The sequence below is a fragment of the Cornus florida genome, unplaced genomic scaffold (assembly GCF_030987335.1).
Source record: "Cornus florida cultivar Cherokee Brave unplaced genomic scaffold, ASM3098733v1 CherokeeBrave_3.0.0_Hap2_Chr01, whole genome shotgun sequence".
Lineage (NCBI taxonomy): Eukaryota > Viridiplantae > Streptophyta > Magnoliopsida > Cornales > Cornaceae > Cornus > Cornus florida.
In genome coordinates, this window is record NW_026775571.1 from 90,307,794 (window position 1) to 90,333,950 (window position 26,157).

The 26,157-nt window shown below is 40.4% G+C and overlaps 1 non-coding gene and 1 pseudogene across 1 annotated transcript; one reads left to right on the plus strand and one right to left on the minus strand.

Annotated features, from left to right (window-relative positions):
* Nucleotides 1-320: 320 nt before the first annotated feature.
* Nucleotides 321-26,157, plus strand: part of LOC132277231 ((E,E)-geranyllinalool synthase-like) — a 95,599-nt pseudogene continuing 69,762 nt past the window's right edge.
* On the minus strand, nt 17,798-17,904 carry LOC132284333 (small nucleolar RNA R71). Its single transcript, XR_009472252.1, has one exon. It is a non-coding gene; the product is annotated as a small nucleolar RNA R71 (small nucleolar RNA).

The window sequence follows — 26,157 nt, forward strand, 5'->3', positions numbered from 1 at the left end:
TTGCAGATTAGTTCGTGGTTAAATGATCTAGAAGTTGGATTTAATCTCAACAAGGTTTGATATCATGAATCGAGGTATTTATATCTAACTATTTATTTATGCATTATAGATATGTGAAAATCATGAAGTTCTAAGATATGGGATTCATGTAAATTTGTGATTAATGGCTTAACACGAATTTCTAATTTTCAATTTTTATAGAACAAAAAACTCAATCCACGCCGGCAAACCAAAACCAAAAATCAAACGAAAAACACACTGACGCTGACCGTTGTTTTATTTTTCTTTCTATATCATTAATTTAACGAGATGATATAAGCATGTTATTAATTTCTTTCAACATTTTAGGATTGGAATTTATTCACGCAAACATGGAGATGCTTCTCAAAGTAAAACAAGACGGATATCCTCGTTGGTTTTCTATTGTTTTCCCTGCAATGGTTGAACTTTCTCCAGCAAAAGGTCTAGAAATTGTCTTCCCTGACGAGCTCAAAGGAGAAGTGTTGGATGTTTTTTTCCACAGGCAACGGATTCTTGATGTGTAAATTCTTACCTATAAATATACATATACACACACATACGTACATATATATTTATATATATTTTGAATTTTTGTTGTAGTGATAATTATTGTTGAACACAAATATATATAATCAGTAATATAAATATATGCATGTATTTGTAGGGAAGAACTTGTAGATAAATACCATTGTCCTCCACTGCTGTCATATTTGGAGGCCTTGCCATCAACATATGATATTGATGAAGAAGATATAGTGATGCACTTGAATGAATCAGACGGCTCATTGTTCCAATCACCTTCGGCCACTGCATGCGCCTATATGACTACTGGAAATCAGAAGTGCATGGACTACTTAGTGTCTCTTGTTCAAACATGTGGCCATGGAGGTTATATAAAGCTTCTTAATTCTACGATTATATATATATATATATATATATATATATATATATATATATATAACCAATTCTCAAGGCTTCATTAGAATTCTGAACTTCATTTTTGATGCAGTTCCATCGATTTTTCCCATGGATGAGGAGCTCATAAAGCTCTGTATGGTAAATCAAATTCAAAGATTAGGGTTGTCCGAGCATTTCAATGAGGAGATTGAAAAAACTTTATCAGAGGTGTATAGGTAACGTTACATTTACTATTAAAATTCAATTAAGTATTGAATAAGTTCTCAAATTACAATTAACATTAAAAAATATTTAGGCCCTATTTGGTTAGCGTTTTATTTTTGATATTTTATTTTAACCCAAAACAAAATAAGTCTTTTGTTGTACAATATTTTGAACAATAATCATAAACATATTTGGTAATGTCCGTTTGTTCCAAGATTTTTGGAAGCAAAAACACGAAAGTTTGGTAAAAAAAATGTTATAAGTTTGAGACAATAATGGCTAGGTTAAAAAGGTCATTTAAGAGTTTTTTTTTTAAAAAAAGACTGTTTATCGCTACGGTACCCGTTTTTATAGTTCTGAAACATGTAAAAAAACCAAATTGGTATTTCGATTTTTAGCCACTATTAACAAAACATTTTGGCCCTATGCAAAATAAAACATTTTTTTTATCAAACGTGTTTTTTCCATTATTCACTGCTTACCCTACCTGACTATTATGTATGTACTAACCTCATTAGTCTTTTCCAAATTTTAAACTCAATCATTTAGCACGTATGAGAAACAAGAATCACCGGCGACAAAAGTTGAATTAGTACCGGCAAAAATATACAAGGACGCTTTGGCTTTTAGGCTCTTGCGGATGCAAGGGTACAATGTGACCCCATGTATGTCGTTCACACAAATTTCAGAACTCTCATGTTGATTATATAAATACTCCTTAATTTTGTGTCATAGTATAGAAAATGACTTCACTAATTTGGAAATTTTAAATGTGCAGGGACTTTCTGTTGGTTTCTACTCCATGAAGATGTGGTAGCTCATATAGAAGAAAACTTTAAAGTGTTTACAAGTGCAATGTTTAATGTTTATAGAGCCACAGATCTTATGTTCTCAGGAGAACATGAACTAGAGGAGGCAAGGTCATTTTCAAGGACATTACTTGAGAAATCCATGAGTACATTGGGAAACATAAACGATAATATTGTCATGTTACCAAATTTTCAGAGATTGGTAATTTTCTATTCCTAGCTTATAATTCTTTGATAAACTAATTAATTCCAAACAATTTTAAAAAAAAAAAAATACTTATGCATATCTATTTTGTACTTGGCAAGAAAATATCTATACACACATGCATCAATCATATGACTCCATAATTTTCTGTAGATCGAGCATTAGTTGGCTCTTCCATGGATTGCTCGACTTAGTCATCTGGATCACAGAAAGTGGATTGAAGTGAATAAGGTCCACTCTCTTTGGATTGGAAAGGCCTCCTTCTATGGGTACAAGCCACTGTTTAAATTTAGTTTCATTCTCCTTAATTATTATGAATAATATATATATAGATATTCCTTTATAAAGAATAATATTGAAATGTTGCAAAATATATTTGTTAGGTTATCATGTCTTCAAAATGACAAACTAATGCGACTTGCTGTGGAGAACTATGAGTTTCGGCAATCAGTCTACAGGAATGAATTGGATGAGCTTAAAAGGTATACTTGACATTTCTCTAAATGTATGTATATATACAAGCAAGACCGTTATATATATACATCTATAAATGGCTTTTCTATTTCATCAGTTCTTTTGCCTAAATGATATATATATATATATATATATATATATATAGGTGGTCGAAAGAGTGGGGTCTTAGTGAAATGGAATTTGGGAGGGAGAAAACTACGTATTGCTACTTTGCCATTGCAGCCAGCATTTCTCTACCTCACAATTCCCCAATTCGAATGTTAGTTGCCAAAAGTGCAATACTTATTACAGTTGCAGATGATTTTTATGATATGAAGGCTCTATGAATGAGCTACAACGCTTAACCGAGGCGGTTCAAAGGTATATATATATATATTCTTTTATTTGCATCCTATTTAGCTAGAATTACTTGGAAGTAGACCTGTGAACCAACTAGATTTCCAACCGAATATGGTTTGATCCTATCCGAATCCAATAATGAATATACTTGATATTCAATTTTTTAGTTTAATACATACTCGATTTTGTGAATTTAGCAAATTATCGAATTTAAATCATCAATGAATTATTGAAATTCATATTCAAAATTAGATCAAACTTGGACTGGGTTTGAATTCAAATTCGATTCATTGACCAGCCTACTTAAACACCTCACTTAGGCTGACATACACCAAGTAAAACTTCGTTTTTCTAGCTCTCTTTATCTCAATTTTTATTTTTTATTTTATTTATTATTATTATTATTATTATTATTATTATTATTATTTAACAGATGGAATGGTAAAGGCTTAAGTGGCCATGGTAAGACTATATTTAATGCCCTTGGCCATTTTGTGAGGGACATTGCAGCGAAACACCTCCATCTACAAGGAAGTGACATAACAAATGATCTACAAGATATAGTAAGTTTTTTCTTATGTGTAATTCAACTAATTACTCCACAACTGTTTGAACTATCAACTAAAACTTAGAAATAATTTTGGAAAATTGTGTGTTTCTTCTATGAAAGTGGTGCGAAACGTTTGCTACGTGGCTGATAGAGACTAAATGGAGTAAGAGCAGATATATACCATCCAAAGATAAATACCTTGAAATTGGCATGAAATTGATTGCCACACACACTTTGATTCTTTCGGTTACATGTTTTTTAAGCCCGACCTTGTCTCACAAAATACTCAAGCTTGTACAATATAAAACTATCACGAAATTGCTCATGATCACGGCTCGTTTGTTGAATGACATTCAAAGCTACCAGGTATAATTAATTAATTACTTAACAAACCCCTTTTCATGAATATATATATATATATTCATATATTGTGCTTTAATGCAGAAGGAACAAAAGGATGGAAAAATGAATATTGTTTTGCTCCACTTGAAAGAAAATCCAGAGGAAGGAATTGAAGGCTCAATCACTAATGTAAAGGAGATATTGGATGAAAAGAAGAAATAGTTTCTTGAACATATTTTGATGGATGGCTTCAATTATTTGCCCAAATCATGCAAGCATCTTCATTTATCATGTCTGAAGGTATTTCAGATGTTTTTTAACTCTGGCAATCGATACGACTCCAACATAGACCTCCTTCAAGACATAATGAACGCAATTTACACTCATTTGGAATATCGAAACTCAAAGCCTCTGAAGACTCTACCATCATTTCAATCCAGACCCAAGAAGGAAAAATTGATCATCTCAGCTCGATTTGATCAGAGCTTCAAAAATCATGGAAGTACAACTTTTACAATTACACAACACTTTGTTCAAAAGACTACTAAATCAAGAAATGGCTGCCCAAAAGTGTTCATTCCTCTAAAACTCAGTTTCATAGTTGATTTTAGACGGCATGTATTAATGGGGCACAACGCGATACCTTATATATACCGAATGTTTGTGCAACAACATTGTATGAAGGGGTTTGTGGGAGTACATATCTTCCATGATCACTGCATAGTGACTCAACCAGTAATGGTTTTCTTGTTTTGTAAAGGGCTGTCTAGACTTTGGGCCTGTTTTTTTTGGGCTATCTCTTGCTTGGTTAGCCTGCTGTCACGGGCCTAGAGATTTGGCGCAGCGGCACGTCCCGTGCGGCACCAAGGCGTTGCTTCAGCTCACGTAAGCGCCCTGGTCAGCCACCACGACCTACCCTCCCAAGGATACATGCTGACTGGTTTCGGCCTGCCGTGGCCTCGTCAGGGGTGGGCTCCAGTTCCCCAGTTTGTGCAGGGATGGCCAACTCCTTTCTTCATAGTCAAGTCCAAGACTAGCGACAAGCACCTCGAACTGAACCAAGTCGACCTGCCTGAACTCTGAAGAGGTACCATCCTGTGGTCCCGCACGCCCCTTCCTTGGAACCATTCCCAGTCAATGAATGTTCTTAGCCAACCAGCATGCGTATCTTTTATGCTCATGGCGTCGTTAGGAATTGGATCGTGACATTCTCCCCCACCCAAATCCTGCGACGCCCTCGTCGCAGTGCGGCGCTGACTCCGCTGCGTCCAACATTCCAAAGTCTCTCTCCTCTAAGTGGTATGCTCGCTTGCCCACCATCGCTTCCTTGTACAACCCCTGGTTGCACTCGCCCAATAATAGGGTTTCGGGCTAAAAGGACGCCCACTTCTTCGGGACGCAACCCCACGTTATGCCGCCTCCGCGACACCCCGAGCAAACAAACGCCCTCCGGCTGACTTGATACCCGCCCTTCACAACGGTTTGCACGCCTCTTGAACTTGCAAGAACTTTGGTGCCCGCGGCCCTCCGGCCATCCGATGCGCGCAGCCCTCTGGCCTAAAGGACGCGTCTTCATGGGGAGATGGAGGCTCTCCTCCAACAACATTGATTACCCACCGATGCTTTAGTGCACCCACTTCATTCTCAAGACCCCCGGATCGACAAGGGGGCACCCCACTGTGTTTTTCCCTAAGTCCTGCTCTGATACCAACTGTCACGGACTTGAACCTTTTCAAGCTCCCGTGTAGCTTTAGACACTTTCAAGCCTCCTTGAAGCGCTAAGTCAGCCTACCCGAGTGTGCTAGCTTAGTGAAGACTAAGGCTAGACAAGTGTTTTGCTTACTTGGTGTGTAGGAAGAGGTTAGGCAAGTGAGCAAGAGAGTTTGGAAATGTATAGAACTTGTATTGCTTGAGAGGAGAGATTACAACTTGGTTGCTTGGTGAGGAGCAAATGAACTCCCACCTCATATTTATAGGCCTTTGGCCTTACAAGAACATTCTAGATATGTACAAATGTGTGGCCTAGATTTAGTGTCTAGAATCCTCCAGAAATATCTACACAACTCTAGAACTATCTACTATGTACAAGACAAGTCTAGAGAATTCTAGAGAATTCTATACAACTCTAGACAAGTCTAGACTAGGCTAGACAACTCCACACTAATCTAGAGAATTCCAGAAAGTTCCATACTTGTGTAGAGAAGTCTAGAAAGCTCCAGTCCATGCAGGCTCCATGTCATCGTTTGCTGGGCGTCTGCATGGCGCCTGCGTGGCATAGCCTCTTGGTTGAGAGGTGTGACATTCTCCCCCACCTAAGCTCGCGACGCCCTAGTCACGTCTTCTTGGTTGAACCGCTGGATATGTTCCGCGAACTGCCATAGTGTATCCTCATGCTCCCAGCTCGCCTCGCTATCTGGTAGGTTCTTCCATTTTACTAAGTACTCTGTATACTTGGGCACACCTCTCCTGCTCATCACACGATCTGCAAGGATGCAATCAACTTCCTTATCAAAGGATGTAACAACGGCCGTGGGTGCCCTATGCGATATGCCCCGAGTAAGGTCTTCCGTGTCTTCGTGATAAGGCTTGAGCATGCTGACATGGAAGACTGGATGTATCTTCAACTTGGGTGGAAGCTCCACCATGTAGGAGACCTTGCCCACCCGCTTGACGATGGGGAACAGGCTCTCGTACCTTCTTACTAGCCCCTTATGCACGCTCCGGAAGGACTTAAATTGTTGGGGTAGTAGCTTAACCATCACCTGGTCTCCCACTATGTACTCCACCCGCCTTCGCTTGGTGTCGGCCCACTTCTTCATCTTCTTTGCCGCCTTGTCAAGGTACGCCTTAGCCAAGTCAGACTGCTCATGCCACCTCTTGGCAAATTTGTAGGCCGCCGGACTCTTACCATCGCAAGTCGAAGCAATGGAGTTGGGTGTCATAGGCTGCCGTCCGGTAACAACCTCAAATGGACTGTGATTGGTAGCCTCACTCCGCTGCAGGTTGTAAGAAAATTGTGCCACCCCAAGGAGTTTGGCCCAATCTCGCTGATTAGCACTCACATAGTGCCTCAAATAAAGCTCCAGAAGAGCGTTGATGTGCTCCGTCTGCCCATCTAATTGGGGGTGGAAACTCGTAGAGAAGTTGAGATCCGTCCCCATCTTCTTGAAGAGTCCCGTTCAAAATCTACCCGTGAAAAGCGGGTCTCTATCACTGACAATATTCTGCAGAACTCCCCAAAGCTTGACCACATGGTCAACAAACAACTCTGCTGCCCTCTCTGCTGTGCAGTCTGCTGGTGCGGGTATGAAGGTGGCATACTTGCTGAACCGATCTACCACCACTATAATGCTCCCACAACCTTCTGACTTGGGCAAGTAAGTGATGAAATCCATAGAGACGCTCTCCCATGGTCTCTCTGGAATAGACAATGGCTCTAGTAGGCCTGCAGGATGCTGTTGTTCAATCTTGTCTTGTTGGCACACAAGACAAGTCTTCACATATGTCTCCACGTCATCACGCATCCGAGGCCAATAGTAAGAATCTTCTAGGAGTGCTAGTGTGAGCCGCATACCTGGGTGACCAGCCCATTTAGTGTCATGGCACTCCCTTATTAGCTCCTTTCGTAAGTTGCCCCACCTGGGCACAAAGATTCGGTCTCCTATAGTGAGAAGTAAATCATCCCTTAGCCAAAAGAGCCGAGTCTTCCCTTCCTTAGCCAGCTGAATAAGGCTTTTGGCTAGAGGGTCATGCCGTAACCCCTCCTTGATCCGCTCCACAAGAGGGTGCTGGGGCCGACTAATAGTTGCGAGCTCGGCCTTGCGATTAAGCGCATCCACCACAACATTGGCCTTGCCCGGCTTATATTCAAAATGATAGGTGAACTCCGCTAGGAAGTCCTGCCAACGAGCTTGCTTGGGGCTAAGCTTCTTCTGTGTCTGGAAGTAGCTGGTGGCAACATTATCCGTTTTGATCACAAATTGTGCCCCGAGCAAGTAGTGCCTCCAAGTACGTAGGCAATGGATGACCGCCGTCATTTCTTTCTCCTGCACCGTATAGCGCCGCTCGGTGTCATTAAGCTTGCGGCTCTCATAAGCTATGGGGTGTTCTTCCTGCATTAACACGCCCCTAATAGCGAAGTCTGATGCTTCTGTGTGCACCTCATATGGTTTGGAGTGGTCGGGCAAGCTAAGTACCGGCTCCTCTGTAACTGCCCTCTTCAAGTCATCAAATGCCCCCTGGCATGACTCTGTCCAACTCCAAGCACGCGCCTTCTTGAGAAGGTCTGTCAATGGGGCTGCTCTCGCCGAGTAACCCTTGATAAAGCAGCAGTAGTAGTTGACAAGCCCAAGAAATGAGCGTAACTCTGTCACCTTAGTGGGCGGCTCCTACTCTTGAATGACCCTCACCTTTGCCTCATCCATCATCAACTTGCCATCCCGTATCTTATGCCCTAGGAACAACACCTCCTCTTGGGCAAAGGAGCATTTCTCCGTCTTTACATATAGGTCGTTCTCCCGTAGGACTTGGAAGACAGGCCTTAAGTGCTGCACGTGCTCCTCTAGAGTGGTGCTATACACAACAATATCATCCAAGTACACCACCACAAAGCGATCCAAGTAGGGATGGAAGAGCTTGTTCATCAAAGTATAAAAAGTAGCAGGTGCATTGGTGAGGCCAAACGGCATAACAAGAAACTCATAAGAGCCATACCTCGTCACACACGTAGTCTTAGGCTCATCCCCGTCCACTATCCGCACCTGGTAGTACCCCGAGCGCAAGTCAAGCTTAGTGAAGTAGCGTGCTCTACCAAGCTGATCAAAGAGATCGGCAATGAGAGGAATGGGGTACTTATTTTTGATAGTCACCTTGTTGAGCGCCCGGTAGTCGATGCACATGCGCAAGGACCCGTCCTTCTTCCTCTAGAACAACACCGGTGCGCCATATGGGGCCTTCGATGGTCGAATATAGCCCACATCTAACAGTTCCTTAAGTTACCTCCGCAACTCCTCCAACTCTGGGGGTGCCATCCGGTAGGGCACCAAAGCAGGGGGTTTAGAATTCGGTTCCAGCTCAATCTTATGATCCACCTCCCTCCTAGGTGGAAGCTTCTTCGGCAGCTCCTTAGGCATCACGTCCGTGTACTCATCTAGCACGGCTCGTATCTCCTTGGGCACCTCATCTTGTGGGGAAGGGACTAGCTCATCTTCGGGTGTCTCCAGTAACGTAGCAAGGTAGCTAGTCTCTCCCTTCTTGAACTGCATAGCTGACAAAGCTTGGGCTTCCAACTTGGTACCTCGCTCCACCGGCACCATGCATGCTGTGTTGCTTTCCATAATACACATATTGTTAGCAAAAGGAATGGGGAAGGCTCTCACCTTGTCTAAGAACTCCAACCCAAGGACTAGTTTGAAGTCGTCCATGGGTACCACCGATAGATCTATGTGGCCACCCCACTCGCCAATGCATGCTTGGACGCCGTGTGCCATGCCATGTATAGCCTTTGCCGCTGAGTTAACTGCCTTCATGGAGCCCCCTTCTTTGCTATACTTGAGGCCCAACCTCTTGGCCTCGTCAAGGCTCACAAAGTTGTGGGATGCACCCGTGTCCACCAAAGTACGTGTGGGTGTCCCATTGATGCTCGCCTCCACAAACATTAGCCCTTTAGCCGCCGCCTTAGGGACTTCAGTTTTAGCCTTGATGGCATTAAGGATTTGCAGTGAACCCATCTGCGCCTCCTCCTGTTGTTGCTCTTCATAGCGGCTCGTCATGGCATTAAGGGTCTTCCGCTTTAGGCAATCTCGTACCCAATGTGGTCCATCACATATGAAGCAAGAACCTTAGGCTTGGGTGCTCCTTCCTTGTTCTCCCTTCCCTCTTTGCCTCCATTGCCACCACCTGGCTTACGGGACCAATCCTTGTGGGGTGCAGCGCCCTTGTCTCCCCTACCTTTGCCGGCATACCTCCCCTTGTCCTTGTCTTTGTCTTTTGGCTTGGACGAGGGTTCCTTCTTGGAGCTGAAATCAATAAAGGACTCCGCCTCTGTAATAGCTGTGGCAAGGTCTTGCACGTTGCGCCGCCTCAACTCCGTCTTAGCCCACAACTGCAATCCATCCATGAAGAAGAAAAGAGAGTCCTTGTCGGATAGATCTGGGATCTTAAGAGTCAAGTTAGTGAATTCCTTCATATAGTCTCGAATTAACCCAACCTATTTTAGCCTTCGGAGTCTGCCCCTAGCTTCATCCTCGGCATTCTCAGGATAAAAATGCTTCTTAATTTCCCTAGTGAAATCAGCCCAAGTATCAATAGAGACCATACCTTTGCCTATGTCACCATACTTTTTCCTCCACCATAGCATGCATTGGTCGGTGAGGTAGTGGGTCGCCATGCGTATCTTAATGGTCTCATCGGTCATGCCCGTAGCCTCAAAGTATTGCTCCATGCTGAAGAGGAAGTTCTCCAACTCCCTCGCTACCCGGTTCCCACCATAGCACTTAGGCTTGGGAATATCAACCCGGGGTGCTACTACCCCCGTAGTAGCTGTGCTGGACACTACCGCCCGTTTGCACAATGTCCAGTTCGCTCGCATTTCCTCCATTTGCTCACGAAAAGTGCCAAGCTCCTGATCAACATAACCACGTAGGGTGGCAAACTCCCCCAACATAAGTTCTCGAAGTGCTTGGAGCTCCTGCTGAAAGTCACCACTTAGGGCATTGAGTGACCCTTTGACAGCATTTTGGACCTCAACGTCCTCCGACTCCAGCCCATCCATGCGCTGGTGAGCATCTTCAAGCTGCTCCAACACGTTGGCTATGGACCCCTCCATCTTTTCCACACGTGCCTCTAAGCCCGCCATGATGTCCTTTGACCTAGCCCTCGTCCTCACTCCGCCTAGAGGGGGATTTGTTTCCCTTCCACGTAGAGTCTCCTCTTGGGTGCCAGTCACGTCTGATAGCTCCGTCATAGCTTCCTCCACACAAGGTGTGACGCCTCACGACCTTAGCTCTGATACCATTTGTCACGAGCCTAGAGATTTGGCGCAGCGGTACGGCCCGTGCGGCACTAAAGCGTTGCTTCAGCTCGCGCAAACGCCCTGGTCAGCCACCACGACCTGCCCTCCCAAGGATACATGCTGACTGGTTTCGGCCTGCCGTGGCCTCGTCAGGGGAACGGCTCCAGTTCCCGACCAGTTTGTGCAGGGATGGCCAACTCCCTTTTTCATAGTTAAGTCCAAGACTAGCGACAAGCACCTCAAACTGAACCTAATCGACCTATCTGAACTCTGAAGAGGTACCATCCTGTAGTCCTGCACGCCCCTTCCCTGGAACCATTCCCAGTCAATGAATGTTCTTAGCCAACCAGCATGCGTATCTTCTATGCTCATGGCGTCGTTAGGAATTGGATCGTGACACTGGGCTAACTTACATTGTACAACTTTCCTTTATCAATAAATTTATCTTTACCTTTAAAAAAAAAAAAAAAAAAAAAACATTGTACGAATTTATTACACATGACACAGAGAGGCCAATTTAGTTACTGCTCTTAGTCTGCACCTTTTTGGTTTTAAGGGGAAAAAAAAAATTATATTATTAAATTTTACAAATAATTTATTTTTTTTTATTTTTTTTTGTTGTTGTTAATGATACTTGACAGGTTTTTTTTTTTTTTTTTTTTTTTTTTTTTTTCAAAAAAAAAAAAAAGGAAGATAATATAATGTTTATAGAAAAAAAATAATAAAAAGGTAATAGAGTCTTTTAGTTTAACAGATTTATTTTATTTTATTTTATTATTAAAGACACTTCACACTTTTAGGAGAGATCAAAGTTTTAAAAACTGAAAAAAAAAAAAAAAAAATTTAAAGACCAAATGTTATATTTATGTGTAATTTGCTCAAATCTTCAGTGTAATTTACCCTAAAAAAAACTAATATGTGATAACTAGTTGACTATGTGATCAACTTTCATAGCACAATATATTGTCGCACAATTGAAGTAAGAGTAATGTTATTACAAGAGCCCTCTTATGAAAATGATTGTTTCTTTTCTTAACCATTTGATTAAGACAATTTTTTGAAATTTACAAAAAGTAAAATAAATTACAACTGATCTTTCTCTGAGTATATTCAAACACCTTTCTCTCCTCTTGAGTGTCGGGCTCTTTCCTCTCTCCTTTTTCTACTTTTTTTATTTTCTTTCCTCAACCAAGGATTTCAAACAAATTTCATCCTAGTTTGATTTTTTTCTTTCTCAAGCATGATAATAGAAGCGTAGGAAGAACATGATAAACAAAACCTTAAGAGTCAGCATCAATCTAAGGTTGATGCTTTTAATGGCCACCACAACGGAGTTTAAGGCAACGCATTTAATGACAGAACCAGAAAATTGTGTAAAGGGTGGACATGGGGTGGTGGGGGAGCAAATTTTTTGCTTGTTTGTGTAACGACCCTTAAACTGATACCATATATATATATATAAAAAAAAATCGGCATGACCTTCGCTAAAAGGAGTCCTATGACAACCTACTTAAATGCATAAAAATGCAAATAATACATTCCAGCATCCCTTTTATCCATTCATCAGGCCTCAACATAGTTCATCTCACGGTGGAGCATCCACATACCATTTAATCCAAATATCACGATTACAGTCCCAACAATACATGGTTTAGATCTAAAGTCCATGTCTTACAACGTTTAGACCACTTATAATAAAATTATAACCCATAAATATAATTACAATAACAAGAGTTCACAAATCTCTATACCAAATATAACAAACTAAGATTTTACAAAAAATATGGGACTTAAATACAAAAATAGCAAAACGATTTTCTAATCCAATTTAGGCCTATGGTGGAATATCATCCGCCACTTCTTTTCTGTCTCCTGAAAAAAAAAATGTTAAATAAAAGGGGTGAGCAAAATTACTCAGTAGGTGGTGCCTAAGACACACCTCTTGTGTCCCCATGAATCAAAGTAAGGAATAGGACAATAGTAATCGAGATCATATTATGTCGGGAAAGTACAATATTAAATCCAATCTCAGCATACACAATATGATGCTATGAAATGCAATGCATGCCAATGTCGCTCCCCATTTTCAACATTCAAATCCATCACTTTCAAACTGTTAATATAACCCGCCCTTTGGTGACCCCGCAGCGACACGAGAGAATGATTGGCTAGTGTCCTTGACCCTTGGTACCCCCGCGGCGTTATTTTGGGCCCAACTAGCTCAATCACACTAGGGCAATCTCCCTAGTTCCCTCTAGGCTATATTAACACACCAGCCCTTTGGCACCCCCGCGGCGACTGGGTTTTCATAAAACATTTTAATCAAAGCTTCTTCCCCAAAATTCCCATTTTCATTTCAAAATAATTTTCCCCATTTTCATGCCCAATGACATGCATGAACATTACATACTTTCTCAAATGCCATGACAAATGAAAGACTTTTATACTATATAATTTAACATGCTTCCATTTAACAATTTCTAATAAGTTACTAACACCATAGGCATGAAAAATTAACACGTTTACATGCTTTCCACATAGTAAGTTTTAACAAGTTATCAAACACACCAGCATATAAAATCAACATTTTAATTATGTTTTTCACACAAATCCACATATACATATAATCATGAATTCCATATATAAAACCAAATCATTTTAGAGGCATTCATCTTAAATTAAGCATGTTTAACTGTAATTAACAAAGAATAATTCACAAGGGAGCAAGAATCTCATGGATTAGGAACCCCTACCTCACTTTTATGCAAAACCCCCAATTTTCACCTCAAACCCTCAAAATGGGTCTCAATTTTCTGACTCCCTAGAATGGCCAAAAGCTGAAACTGCTGGTATGGATTTGAAGACTTCGTCGTGGGCTTCAATTTGTCACAAACGGCACTTAAAAATACTAAGAAATGAGGGAGAAATCAAGGTGCAAGGATTTATGGCCAAAAAAAAAAAGAAAAAATCCAGAGAAAGAGGGTAAGAGAGTGAACCAACAGGAGAAGAGAAAAATGAGACCATATGTGGTCTCTTTGGCCCTTATTTGGTTTAATGGTGGGTCCCACCATTTTTAAAAAATAAATTCTTTTCTCTTTTTCTTTTGCTTTTAAATTATACCACACACACACAAATATATACACATATGCACTTATATTTATAATAAGACACAGACATACATTCTCAACAACTTTAAAAGATTTCATTCCCCAAATCAAGACATACCTGAGGAAGAAAACAACGCTGGATACTTGGAGCGAACCTCCTGTTCGAGCTCCCAAGTAGCTTTCTCAACTCCATGGTGTCTCCAAAGAACTTTCACCATTGGTATCATCTTGTTCCTCAACACCTTCCCTTGTGTGTCAAGGATCTAAACTGATCCCTCCTCGTAGGAAACATCCTCATCAATGTCCACATCAACCCAACTCAAAATGTGAGATGGATCTGACTCGTACTTTCGTAACATCGATACATGGAAAACATTGTGGACCCTGTCCAACTGTGGTGGCAAAGCAAGTCTGTAGGCAACCTCTCCTACTCTGTCCAAAATCTCAAACAGTCCAATGAATCGTGGCGACAACTTGCCACTTTTCCCAAATCTCATCAATCCTTTCCGTGGAGAAACCCATAAAAAAATATAGTCTCCCACCTCAAAAGATAACGGCCGTCTCTGCTTATCTGCATAGCTCTTCTGTCGACTCTAAGCTGTAAGCAACCTCTGTCTGATCAACTTAATCTTCTCGATAGTCTCGAGTACTATGTCGGGTCTAATGAGCGTTGAAAAGTGCGTAATTAAACCCCTTAAGCTTAGGCATTCTAGTACCTTTATCTATCTTACTTTACCGTTTTAGATTGATTTCGTATTATTTCCTTTTTCAGGCACTTATCCTGAAAATAAGCTAACTCAGCCAAATAAGAGCTTAATTGAAGCAATTTTGGAATTAAACAAAGAAGGAGCAAAGTGGAGAAAGAAGGAAGCAAATGAAGCCAAAAGTGGCAAGCAGCAAAGTTCGATTGATCCAAGTTCAAGGTTCGATCGATCGAACAATGATCGATCTCAGCACTTCAAGATAGATCCAAGCCTTGACTCAAAAGCATAAAGTTCCAAAAGTTCAATCGATCCAGTACCATCCTTCGATCGATCGAACACTTTTGTCCTTATTCAAATGATTGATCCTATCCACAGCTGTACCACCCACTAACCACTTTTGTCCTTTTCCCATAAATACCTCCCATAAATATCTCGGATTTGTCTTTTTCCAAAAAGCTCAGCTAGTTGGATCGATCCAGCCTAAGTTCGATCAATCTCACTTACTTTCAATCGATCCAAGACCAAGGTTCGATCGACCGAACTTCCTCCAGTGCGAAAAAGTTAAAATTTTATCTCATTAAAAGTTGTCCTTTATCCAATCATTGGGGAATATTGTGTGCACGACCCCAGCTCATTTTGGGTGTCATTTTGACCTACCTATATAAGGATAAGGATTGCTTTTTACAAGGGGAGACAACATTAATTTCATATCATCTCTTGGAGAGCAAGCTTAGAGGAGGAGGAGGCTAGAGACACCATAGGAGTTCTTCATCAACAAAGAGCAGATTTTAACCATGGAATTAGCCCTTGAGGGTTGGAACATCATCACCATGAGTGGCTAGACATCCTCTTGGGGCTAGAGTTAGCCCCAAACATGCTTTCTATATTTTAATCTTGTGTATTATTGAGGGATTAGTGTTGTAATTAATGTTTTGACATTTTGATATATATATAGATCTTATTTATTCAATGATTTATGTGATTTAATGCTTCCAATTGGTTATTTCATTCTATCCATATGTCTATGTATGCTAGAATAGATGTTCATGTGCTTGTCTCTAGATTTTGTGTTATTGATGCATGTCTATGTGTATTGATGCTATAGATTTGGAGATTGTAAAAACATAGTGCTTAAAGGAATGCTCTTGTGATTCTCTTGATGGTTCATGCTTATCTCTTGATGGATTGTGCCTCTCCCCTAGTTTATTTTCATGCTAATAGCGTAGATATAGTGTAGTTGCAGTGTAGTGTCAAATGGGAGGACAATCTATGCTTATTGTTTGATGATCCCAGCTTTTGAATGCAAGTAGCATATGTCTATATCCTTGTGTTGTATTTGGATTGTGAGATTAATGAAAGGATTAATGACTTGTTTTGATTTATTGTGCCTTAATATGTTGTTTAGACAATATATGCTTCATTGCTTAGATATATTATGCCTCTCACATGATGTTTAGACAATACATGCTTAACTAGTCATCCTTGCTTGTTGAATCAAACAAACACACACACACACACTAATATTGCAACACACCATTTGCCCTCATTAATCAATTGTCAATGATATAGAAATGCATTGCTTGGTGGTGATCTCTAAACCCCAAGATCTCTCTCTCTCTCCTACTTACTCTTAATTGCACTCTTTTGCTATTACTTAGTTTAATTTAGTTGCTCTTTAATCAACCAACCAACCAATTGTTTGATCACTTGACCTACTAGCCCTAATTGTGATTCCATGACATTGCTCGATCCTCATAATCCCTTGGGACGATCCCTTCTCACTCATACTACATAGTATAGGTGTTAAGCGGTTTATAAATTTAAGTATGATACCCACTTGACATTATTCTCCAAACTCAAAGTGTTGTGCATTATTTTGTGCACACCAAGGGCCGAGCATCATAGTTTTTAGCGCCATTGCTGGGGATTTGTTGATTAGATTTGGCAACGTCGGATTTGTGCAATTGACTAGGATTAGTACTCTTTTGATCGTGTCTTTACTTTATCTTTATTTTTATTTTTCTTTTTGGTTACTTATTGTGTTGTTCTTACTTAACTAGGTGCATTATTGGAGAGGAAGCAAGCAAAGGAGCCATTGAGCATTCAATTCAAGCAAGTAAAGAAAGTAAAAAGCTAAAAATTCTAAACATTGCTAAGCTAAGCTTTAAATTTGGAGTTGAAGTGCTAAAGGACCTTTGTGAGATTTTCTTTACTCAATCCCTTAGTTAAATCGTCGGCCCGCGTGGAGGCTTATTTTTAATTGTCTTGCATCATTATTGTTAAAGCATGGGAGTATGAATTAAATGTTTGTCGAAGAAGTCTAATTGCATTGTTGTGAAGGCATAGTGTTTGTCATTCTTTGTGTTTGTTGTGTTTTGCATTGTGCATGCATGGACGTCGTTCATTGAGACCAACTCTTGTCCCTCTTGATACGCATCTTGAATCTATTATTAGAAATCCTAGGGGAAGAGGAAGTTCAAATAGAGCCAATCTTTCAATGGATGACCATAATGATAATCATGTTGAGGACCTTGGTCACGCAGACCAACAAGGTATCCTTCATCCCAATGTGCACAATGAGAATATACAAGTACCATTAGGCATGCCTAGGCCATTCATTCACCAACCACAACAACAACAAGGCCAAGTTCCATATGGAATGCCAAGGCCAATGTATGTTCCACAACCTCCCATCAACAATCAAGGAATTCAAAACCAAGGTGTTCATGTTGCACCTCAAGTAGCTAATCCACCTATTGCTTTAAGAGACCATTATGTGCCTAATGAGTATAATGCACCTACATGCATCTAATTGCCTCCATTCAGAGTACATCATTATGAAATTAAGCCACAAACCATTCAAATGCTTCCTAACTATCATGGACTTCCAAGTGAAGAACCTTACAAGCATTTGGATGAGTTTCTTGAAGTATGTTCCACCGTAAAATATACGGACATGCCGGAAGAGGTTTTAAGACTCAAACTTTTTCCATTCACCTTAAAAAATAAGGCAAAGTATTAGTTTAACAATTTTAGGCCTTTTTCAATCACTTCTTGGGCAGAAATGTAACAAGAGTTCTTAAAGAAGTACTATCCGATTTCTAAGACCAATGCCATGAGAACCTTAATTCGAGAATTTTCACATGGGGATGGAGAAACATTTCATGAGGCATGAGAACGCTTCAATGAATTGCTTAGGAAGTGTCCACATCATGACATGCCCAAATGGCAATTAGTTCAATACTTCTTTGAAAGCTTATCGGACAACTATAAGGGTATGGTTTATGCTTCCATGGGTGGCTCATACATTGATAAGTATGAGGATGACGTGTGACGTCTCTATGAGAGCATGAGTGAAATTTTTTTACATAGAACACTATCATCCAAGAATGGTAAAAATTCACAAGGTAGGAAGAGTGTTGGCTTACATCAAGTCGACCATTCAAATGAAATAGCCGCCGAAATGAAGTCTTTGTCTCAAAGGTTTGATCAATTTTTGATTAACCAAAACTCGGCGAACCAAGTATCTTCTTTCCCTAACCATTCTCATCGTGCATCAAATGAAATATGTATGACTTGTTCTAGTGTTCTTCATTCTACTTCTCATTGTCCTCACGGACAAGTGCAAAGTGAACCTAATGAACAAGTCAATGCGGCTTTTGTGAACCAAGGGAACAATCCTTATGGTACTCATTATAATCCAAGTTGGAGGAATCATCCGAATTTCTCTTGGAAAAACCAAAGAGAGGGCTCAAACCCTTCCCAAGGTGGTTTTTAAGGGAAGTACATTCCACCTCCACTTCAAAACCAAGGATCCCAAGGTTATAGACCCTATTAATCACAAGGGAATCAATTTTCTAATTCTCATTTTCCCAACCAATCTTATTCCCAAGGTAATACTAGAAGTCCCGCCTTTGAAAAGAAAGTTTTGAATGCTTTGGGCACTTTAGAAGCTAATACTCAATTACTTCATTCCACTCTCAATCTATTGCGAAGCTAGAAACCCAAGTAGGGCAAATAGCTAGCACTCTCAATGCAAGAGAGAAGGGAAAGATGCCTATAAATGTCCCACCTAAACAACAATGTGTTGTGGAAACCCATTCCTCATCGGAAGGCCACACCATTGAACATGTTAATGCGGTGACTACCTTACGGAGTGGTAGGATTGTGGACAATCAAGTTGGAATGTCCAATGAAGAGAGTGAACCGGTGCAACCTCAAGTTGTCACCCGTCCCATTTCACATCCCATTCCTTCTTCATTGCATATACATGACCTTGTAAATGAGGAAGTCTTGAAAGATGTGTTTGAAAAAGAAGTTTTGAAAAATGATGTTAAAAAGGTTTTATTGAAAAATGATTTGAAAACTTCTTATGTTGAAGAGAGTTCAAAAGAAAATTTTGAAAAAGTGTTTGAACCAAAGGTTTCATTTTCGGATGCCTTAAAAGGATCCATTTCAAAAGACAAGCAAAAGGCAAAAACCAATGAAATCATGGAAATGTTTAGGCAAGTGAAAGTTAATCTTCCACTATCGGATACAATCAAGCAAATTCCGGCTGATGCCAAATTCTTGAAAGACTTGTGCACCCAAAAGCGGAAGAACAAGAGCCAAGCACCAAGAAAAGTGGTTTTGACCGAGCAAGTAAGGTCAATTTTGCAACATAACACTCTTCCAAAGTTTAAGGACCGCGGTTCACCCACTACATCATGCATTATTGGTATATCATTAATCGGGCGCTTCTTGACTTAAGAGCAAGTGTTAACCTTCTTCCATACTCGGTTTATGTTAAATTGGGCTTAGGTGAATTGAAACCGACGTCGGTAGTTTTGCAACTTGCCGATCGATCCATTAAGAAGCCTAGGGGTATAATTGAGGATGTTTTGATAAAGATTGACAAATTCTTCTTCCCGGTTGATTTCGTTGTCATAGACACAGAACCGGTTCCCAATCCTATGAGCCAAATTCCCGTTATCCTTGGCCGTCCTTTCTTGGCAACCACTAATGCCAACATCAATTGTAGGACGGGGATAATGAAGATCTCATTTGGCCATATGAAGGTGAAGTTGAATATCTTTAATCCCACACCCAATTCATTTGACAAATATGAGGGAGAAGTTAATGTTGTAGATGAATGTCATGATCTTCAATGCCAAGGAAATGAGCTTTTATGTAAAACCAAAACTTCTAAAGGACCATCTTCAACCTTGCATTCTAAAAGTCTTGTTTCAAACTCTTGCTTTGAAAGGGCATGGAAGCCCAAAGGTTGTAATTGCATAGACAATGGACCAAAGATTTCTTTTGAGCTTGATCCAACAAGTTCTTCAAAGAACCATTTGTTGGGAGAAGTTCAAAGCATCTATCACCCCAACAAGGAGGGGATGCATTATAAGATCTTTGATCTGGGCTAAAAGAGCCCAATGTCTTGCTAGAGACGTTAAAGACTAGTAAAAGCATTCATAGGGTGTCAAACCCTATTCCTCCCCCATTTCTATCTTTCATTTCATTTCTTGCGAAATCTAGATACTTGTTTTTGGTTCATATGCATTTCAAGGAACTTTGGTGATGATTGCATAAGCTTTCATGTCATTATTAAGCATTCTGCATAGCTCGATCGATCTCAAACTTGAGTTCGATCGATCGAACTCCATTCTGCATCCAACACTTAGAAAAAATTTTGACCTATAGAAACCTGCATCCAAATCACCTCTCTGTCCCATCGTTGGGACCAACTCCAAGATCGATCAAGAGACCTTCGATCGATCCAACTTCCCAGTTTGATCAATCTCATGACTCAACACTTAGAAAAATTTTGAGCTTGCATCCACCTGTATATTTCAGCTCTCTGTCTGATCGTTCGAAACATTTCCAGATCGATCTGAAAGTTCTTCGATCGATCCAACTTTCTAGTTCGATCGATCTCATGTTTTAACACTTAGCCAATTTTCTTAGCTAAAAACCTGCATATTTTTGCTCTCTGTCTGATCGATCGAACTCTTGCTTCGATCGATCTCAATCTTTATTTTATTATTTTGACTTTACTTTGATTTTTTAAATTTTCAAAAATCCAAAAATATTTTCATTTTTATTTTACTTTATTTTATTTTCATTTTATTTTATTATTTTATTTTATTTTTCAAAAAAGTTTTCAAAAATCCCAAAATATCTTAATTAATTTTTAATTATTAAGTGTTTATTTAATTTAATTTGATTAAAAAAAAAAAAAAAACTTTGAAGAGAGTTCATCAAAGTTCGATCGATCACAGTTGAGTTCAATCGATCGAACTCTGTCGAGAATGTTTTTAAAAATAGAACCAAGGGTTGTAAGATCGATTACAAAGATCGATCTAACTCACCCTCATCCTCAAAACCTTGACCTCTCTTCGTCACCGTCTCTGTCCAACCACTTCACCATCTCCGGCGAAGCTTTCTGGCGAGCATCTAAGCACCAATCTCTCTCTCCCTTCTCGGATTCACCTCCACTCTTCCACATCTACACTTCTCTCATTGTTTGAGGTAAGATCCGAGAATGTCCCTCATGATTTAAGCTTCAATCTTGTGCATACATGCTTTATATGTTGAATACATGCTATATACATGACAAAATCCTCCATTGTTGAAGCTCGAAGCATTTATATATATATGTATATATATGTGTATATGTGTGTATATATTTTTGAGATTTGTTTAGATTTGTTGGAGTATGGGCCTCGATTTGTGATGGGATTAGGTGATTTGTTGTGTTGATGGGCCCACGAACACGTTCGTGTGAGGCCCATGCTTCCAAGGTCACACATATGTGACCTTTGAGTTTTCAACGTCGCATAGTTCGATCGATCGAACTAGTATCTCTGATCGATCTTGAGAGATCGACCGAACTCATGTCTTCAATCGATTGAAGTAGTGAGATCGATCTCACTTACTTTCGATCGATCCAACTTTTGTGATCGATCTTATTTCTTTTTATGATCGATCGAACTTCACAGATCTCACACACACACACTTCATTCATCATATCTTATGTTCATGTTTTTATATCTATGCCCAATGCCTGTGATATTCCACGTTGGTTGCATTTCATACTTACATTGTTTAGCATGTTTCATATTCTACCACTTGCATAGATTCATGTTATATTTGTTTTGTCTATTTCACTTGACATACATGATTCTATTTCGTGCTTTTAAATTTCTTATTCTGGCACTAACTCCCATTGCAAGTTTTTCTTTTTCTTTTTGCAGGCCTTGGTAAAGAGGAAGACCGTTGCCAACAGGCAACATGGGCCCACCCAACGTACAAGGCCACGGACAGAGGAGCCAGCAGAGCCCTCTTATGCACAGCGAGAGCCAGCACAGGCTACCCCGCCTCAGTCACCATCTCATGAGCCGGAGGATAACCACATACCATCCACTTCTGCGGCTCATTCTGCTTTCAATCCATCACCATCTTCACCGTAGATTGGAGCTAAGCATTCACATATACCACCTCAGCCTGCTTAGCTAGCTCATCTGCGGCGTGATAGGTCTACACCACAATATGCGCACATGACACTCGACCATGAGTCAGAGTTTGACATGGCATTCTTCTCTCGATCGGTGCTGACCTGATCTGCCTACCAGGATATTATTCAGAGGGGCCTAACCGCTATTCTTGCCCCTGTTACAGAGCCGGTCTACCCACGGCTGGTTCGGTTGTTCTACCAGAACCTCCGACCATCGCTGCGTACCACAGCCGAGATGATCACTTCTATCGATGGCCGGATGATCACCATTACAATGGACACTTTAGCCCGCTCTTGCCGCTGTCCACACAGATGTCCCCCAGAGCTTCAGGACACATATTCGAGGTTATTCAGGCCTTCATATGCCGACATGGCAGTTTCCCTCACAGGTCACCATGCTAGTGGCGAGACTTTCGCCACCCGGACATTCCTTCCTGACGACCTATGGTTTATTGATTCCGTTCTCTTTCAGAATATATACATGGTGGGGCACAAGATTCAGAGGAGGGGCGATTATCTGACAGCCCTTTACTCTTTCTACACCAGGCACTGGGTGTCCATTCCCGTGCTCATCTGGAGTGTGATGAAGAAGCTGTATGACGAGTACATTAGCAAGGAGACACCCGGATGGGTTAAGTCTCTTCTTTTCAGCTACCTCATCACCCAGATTCTCATTGACCAGTGCTACCCCATCCATCCTCGGGAGCACCCCGAGAGAGGTTCCTGTCACTACCTTAAGAAGGACTGGAACAAAACCTACCGCTCCCTTATTACCAGATTGCAGGACCACGCGGTACTGGTTGCAGCAGAGTTGGAGCTAGAGCAGGCACAGGCACAGGCACAGGCACAGGCACTGGCAGAGGCAGTAGCAGCACATCCCACAGCGAACGACATACCAGTCGATCTAGCTGCCGAGCATTTAGACATCGACTTAGAGCGCCCTGCAGATGATGCAAAGTAGGACTCTCCAGCCAGGTCGCCCATTCATGAGCAGGAGCAGACTCAGGAGCTTTCTTCTGATTCATCTATGCTTGAGACTCCAGATATGACCCCCGGCTTTGGAGTACATCTACAGACGCTTGAGGATGATGTTGTTTCCATCCGAGCTGACCTTACAGCCCACAGAGTTGAGTTTGCTGCCTTCCGTACGGATATCACGACCATGTTCAGAGATTTATCCAGAGACATTCATGGAGCCAGACCTGCCCGTCCTACCTCATCTGCCTGAGCTCCCAGTCTTTTCTATCTTATGATCTCTCTCTCCTTTTGATACTTTACTATTATCACTGTATTATTTTTACAGCCGGTCTGTCGGCTTTGATATTTTTGTTATACCTGCACTTTATCCATTTTATATATATCTATTTTTGCTATGGATGTCACATGATTGTATTCTCATATCTGTATGTTTGACTCCATCAGGTGCATCACAGTGACTTTAGTGAGAGAATGCTACCCAATTTCCAGGACCACCCTTATACCTTTCTCATTTCTTTATCTGTTTATCCCATTTACACTTACATGACCACTATGCACTGATTATCCCATTTTGTTATCTGATAAATTTATCCAAGTGCTAATTTTCAAGACTACAGTTCATCCCAAGTTTGGGGGGCCATGCCACCCACTTCGGATACTTCAGTCTCAATCATTCTTGCTTAGTTGCACTGGTATACTCTTTCTTTTGTTCTCTTTACACATTAAGGACATTGTGCAATTTAAGTTTGGGGGGAATGGTGCTTTACAGTGTTAGTTTTAATTCAAATTTTGAGCATGACTTGTGTATTTGAGGGATATTTCTATGATTGGTCCATATCTAGCTATAATTTTGATCTTTGAGGACTATATTGCTTAAAATTTAAAAATTGTTTGACTTGAGAGTCCAATACTCCTTGTTTGCCTTATGAATGCCATTTAGGAGTAAATTTTTTGAAAAATTGATATCATACTTGCACTTGTGGTCCACATCATCTTGATTTTGTGATTATTTTGAGATTCACTCTAGTCTTCTACACTAGCACCGGGGCATACTAACATTCATTTGTGGGGTATATGCTTTGTTGATTATTGAATTGGTTATATCCCAATTGAGTTAGTAGTGCATTGAAAGCTTTTATTCTAGATAGAGGTGGATAACAACCCCTTTTCACTAAGTAGCCAGGATTCTAGCCTTATCAAGCACTGAACTTCTCACGCTGAAAGGTGGAAAGCCCAAACTTTAGGTTAATAATTGAATTCAAAAAAAAAAAAAAAAAAGTAAAAGCAATAATTAAAAAAAAAGGGGTGAGGACTTCTCCCAAAAGGTGAGAAGTGGGAAATGATTAGATAGTTGTTGTCTTGATTTGTAGTCTAGTTGATTTGAGCTTGTAAGTCCGTAGGGATATTTGAATGCCTAATGCCCTAAAGTCGTCTGGTTTGGGAGTCATTAACCTAACGCTCAACCTCATGAATCGCTAGAAAGCTTAAGAGATCAACACATTGCACTATACTTCCATCTTTGATCCTCAATAAAAAAATAATAAAAAAAAATAATAAAAAAAAATCGAGTGAAAAGAATAAGCGCACCTAGAACAATAAAGCTTTAATAAAATGTCCACTTTTTGTCTTGATGATCGGTACTAGATTTACGTGCTAGTTTGAGGGTAAGGATGTGATTAATTCTTTAGTTGGCTTAGATAGCAACACATTTGATGCCGGTGCACTCAAAAGGATTCTAGAGTTGTTTTAATTTGCATGATCATTTTCTTGATGTGTGGAGGACCATATTTGCTTACTTGATATTGAGATTTTGGGAGATTGCCTGGAAATGGTTGAAAAATTGCATACTTGAGGTAGTTTTCTTCCAATGCTTGTTTGTAATATTGGTACCACTTTTGAAAGAATGAGCTTAATGTTTGTGGATATCATTTCTGGAAACCCTTACGAGACTTCACTCGTCCACTAGGGGTAACCTAGGGGTTTAAAAGGCTTGTTACATGTGCTAAGTGCAATCGTGTTCCCTACGAAAGTGGCGCTATCATTTCATTGCTTTCTAGTTATAGTTGTTTAGTTGTTCATTTCATTTCTTTACTTTCTAGTTCATTGCTAGGAACTAGCAATATTTAAGTTTGGGGGTGTGATGAGCGCTAAAAAGTGCATTATTAAATCCCTTAAGCTTAGGCATTCTAGTACCTTTATCTATCTTACTTTACCGTTTTAGATTGATTTCGTATTATTTCCTTTTTCAGGCACTTATCCCAAAAATAAGTTAACTCAACCAAATAAGAGCTTAATTGAAGCAATTCTGGAATTAAACAAAGAAAGGAGCAAAGTGGAGAAAGAAAGAAGCAAATGAAGCCAAATGTGGCAAGCAGCAAAGTTCGATCGATCCAAGTTTAAGGTTCGATCGATCGGATCGATCTCAACACTTCAAGATAGATCCAAGCCTTGACCCAAAGGCATAAAGTTCCAAAAGTTCGATCGATCCAACACCATCCTTCGATCGATCGAACACTTTTGTCCTTATTCAAATGATTGATCCTATCCACAGCTGTACCACCCACTAACCACTTTTGTCCTTTTCCCATAATTGTCTCCCATAAATATCTTGGATTTGTCTTTTTCCAAAAACCTCAGCCAGTTGGATCGATCCAGCCTAAGTTCGATCGATCTCACTTACTTTTGATCGATCCAAGACCAAGGTTCGATCGATCGAACTTCCTCTAGTGCGAAAAAGTTAAAATTCCATCTCATTGAAAGTTGTCCTTTATCCAATCATTAGGGAATATTGTGTGCACGACCCCAACTCATCATTTTAGGTGTCATTTTGACCTACCTATATAAGGATAAGGATTGCTTTTTACAAGGGGAGCCAACATTAATTTCATATCATCTCTTGGAGAGCAAGCTTAGAGGAGGAGGAGGCTAGAGACACCATAGGAGTTCTTCATCAACAATGACCAAATTTCAACAACGGAATTAGCCCTTGAGGGTTG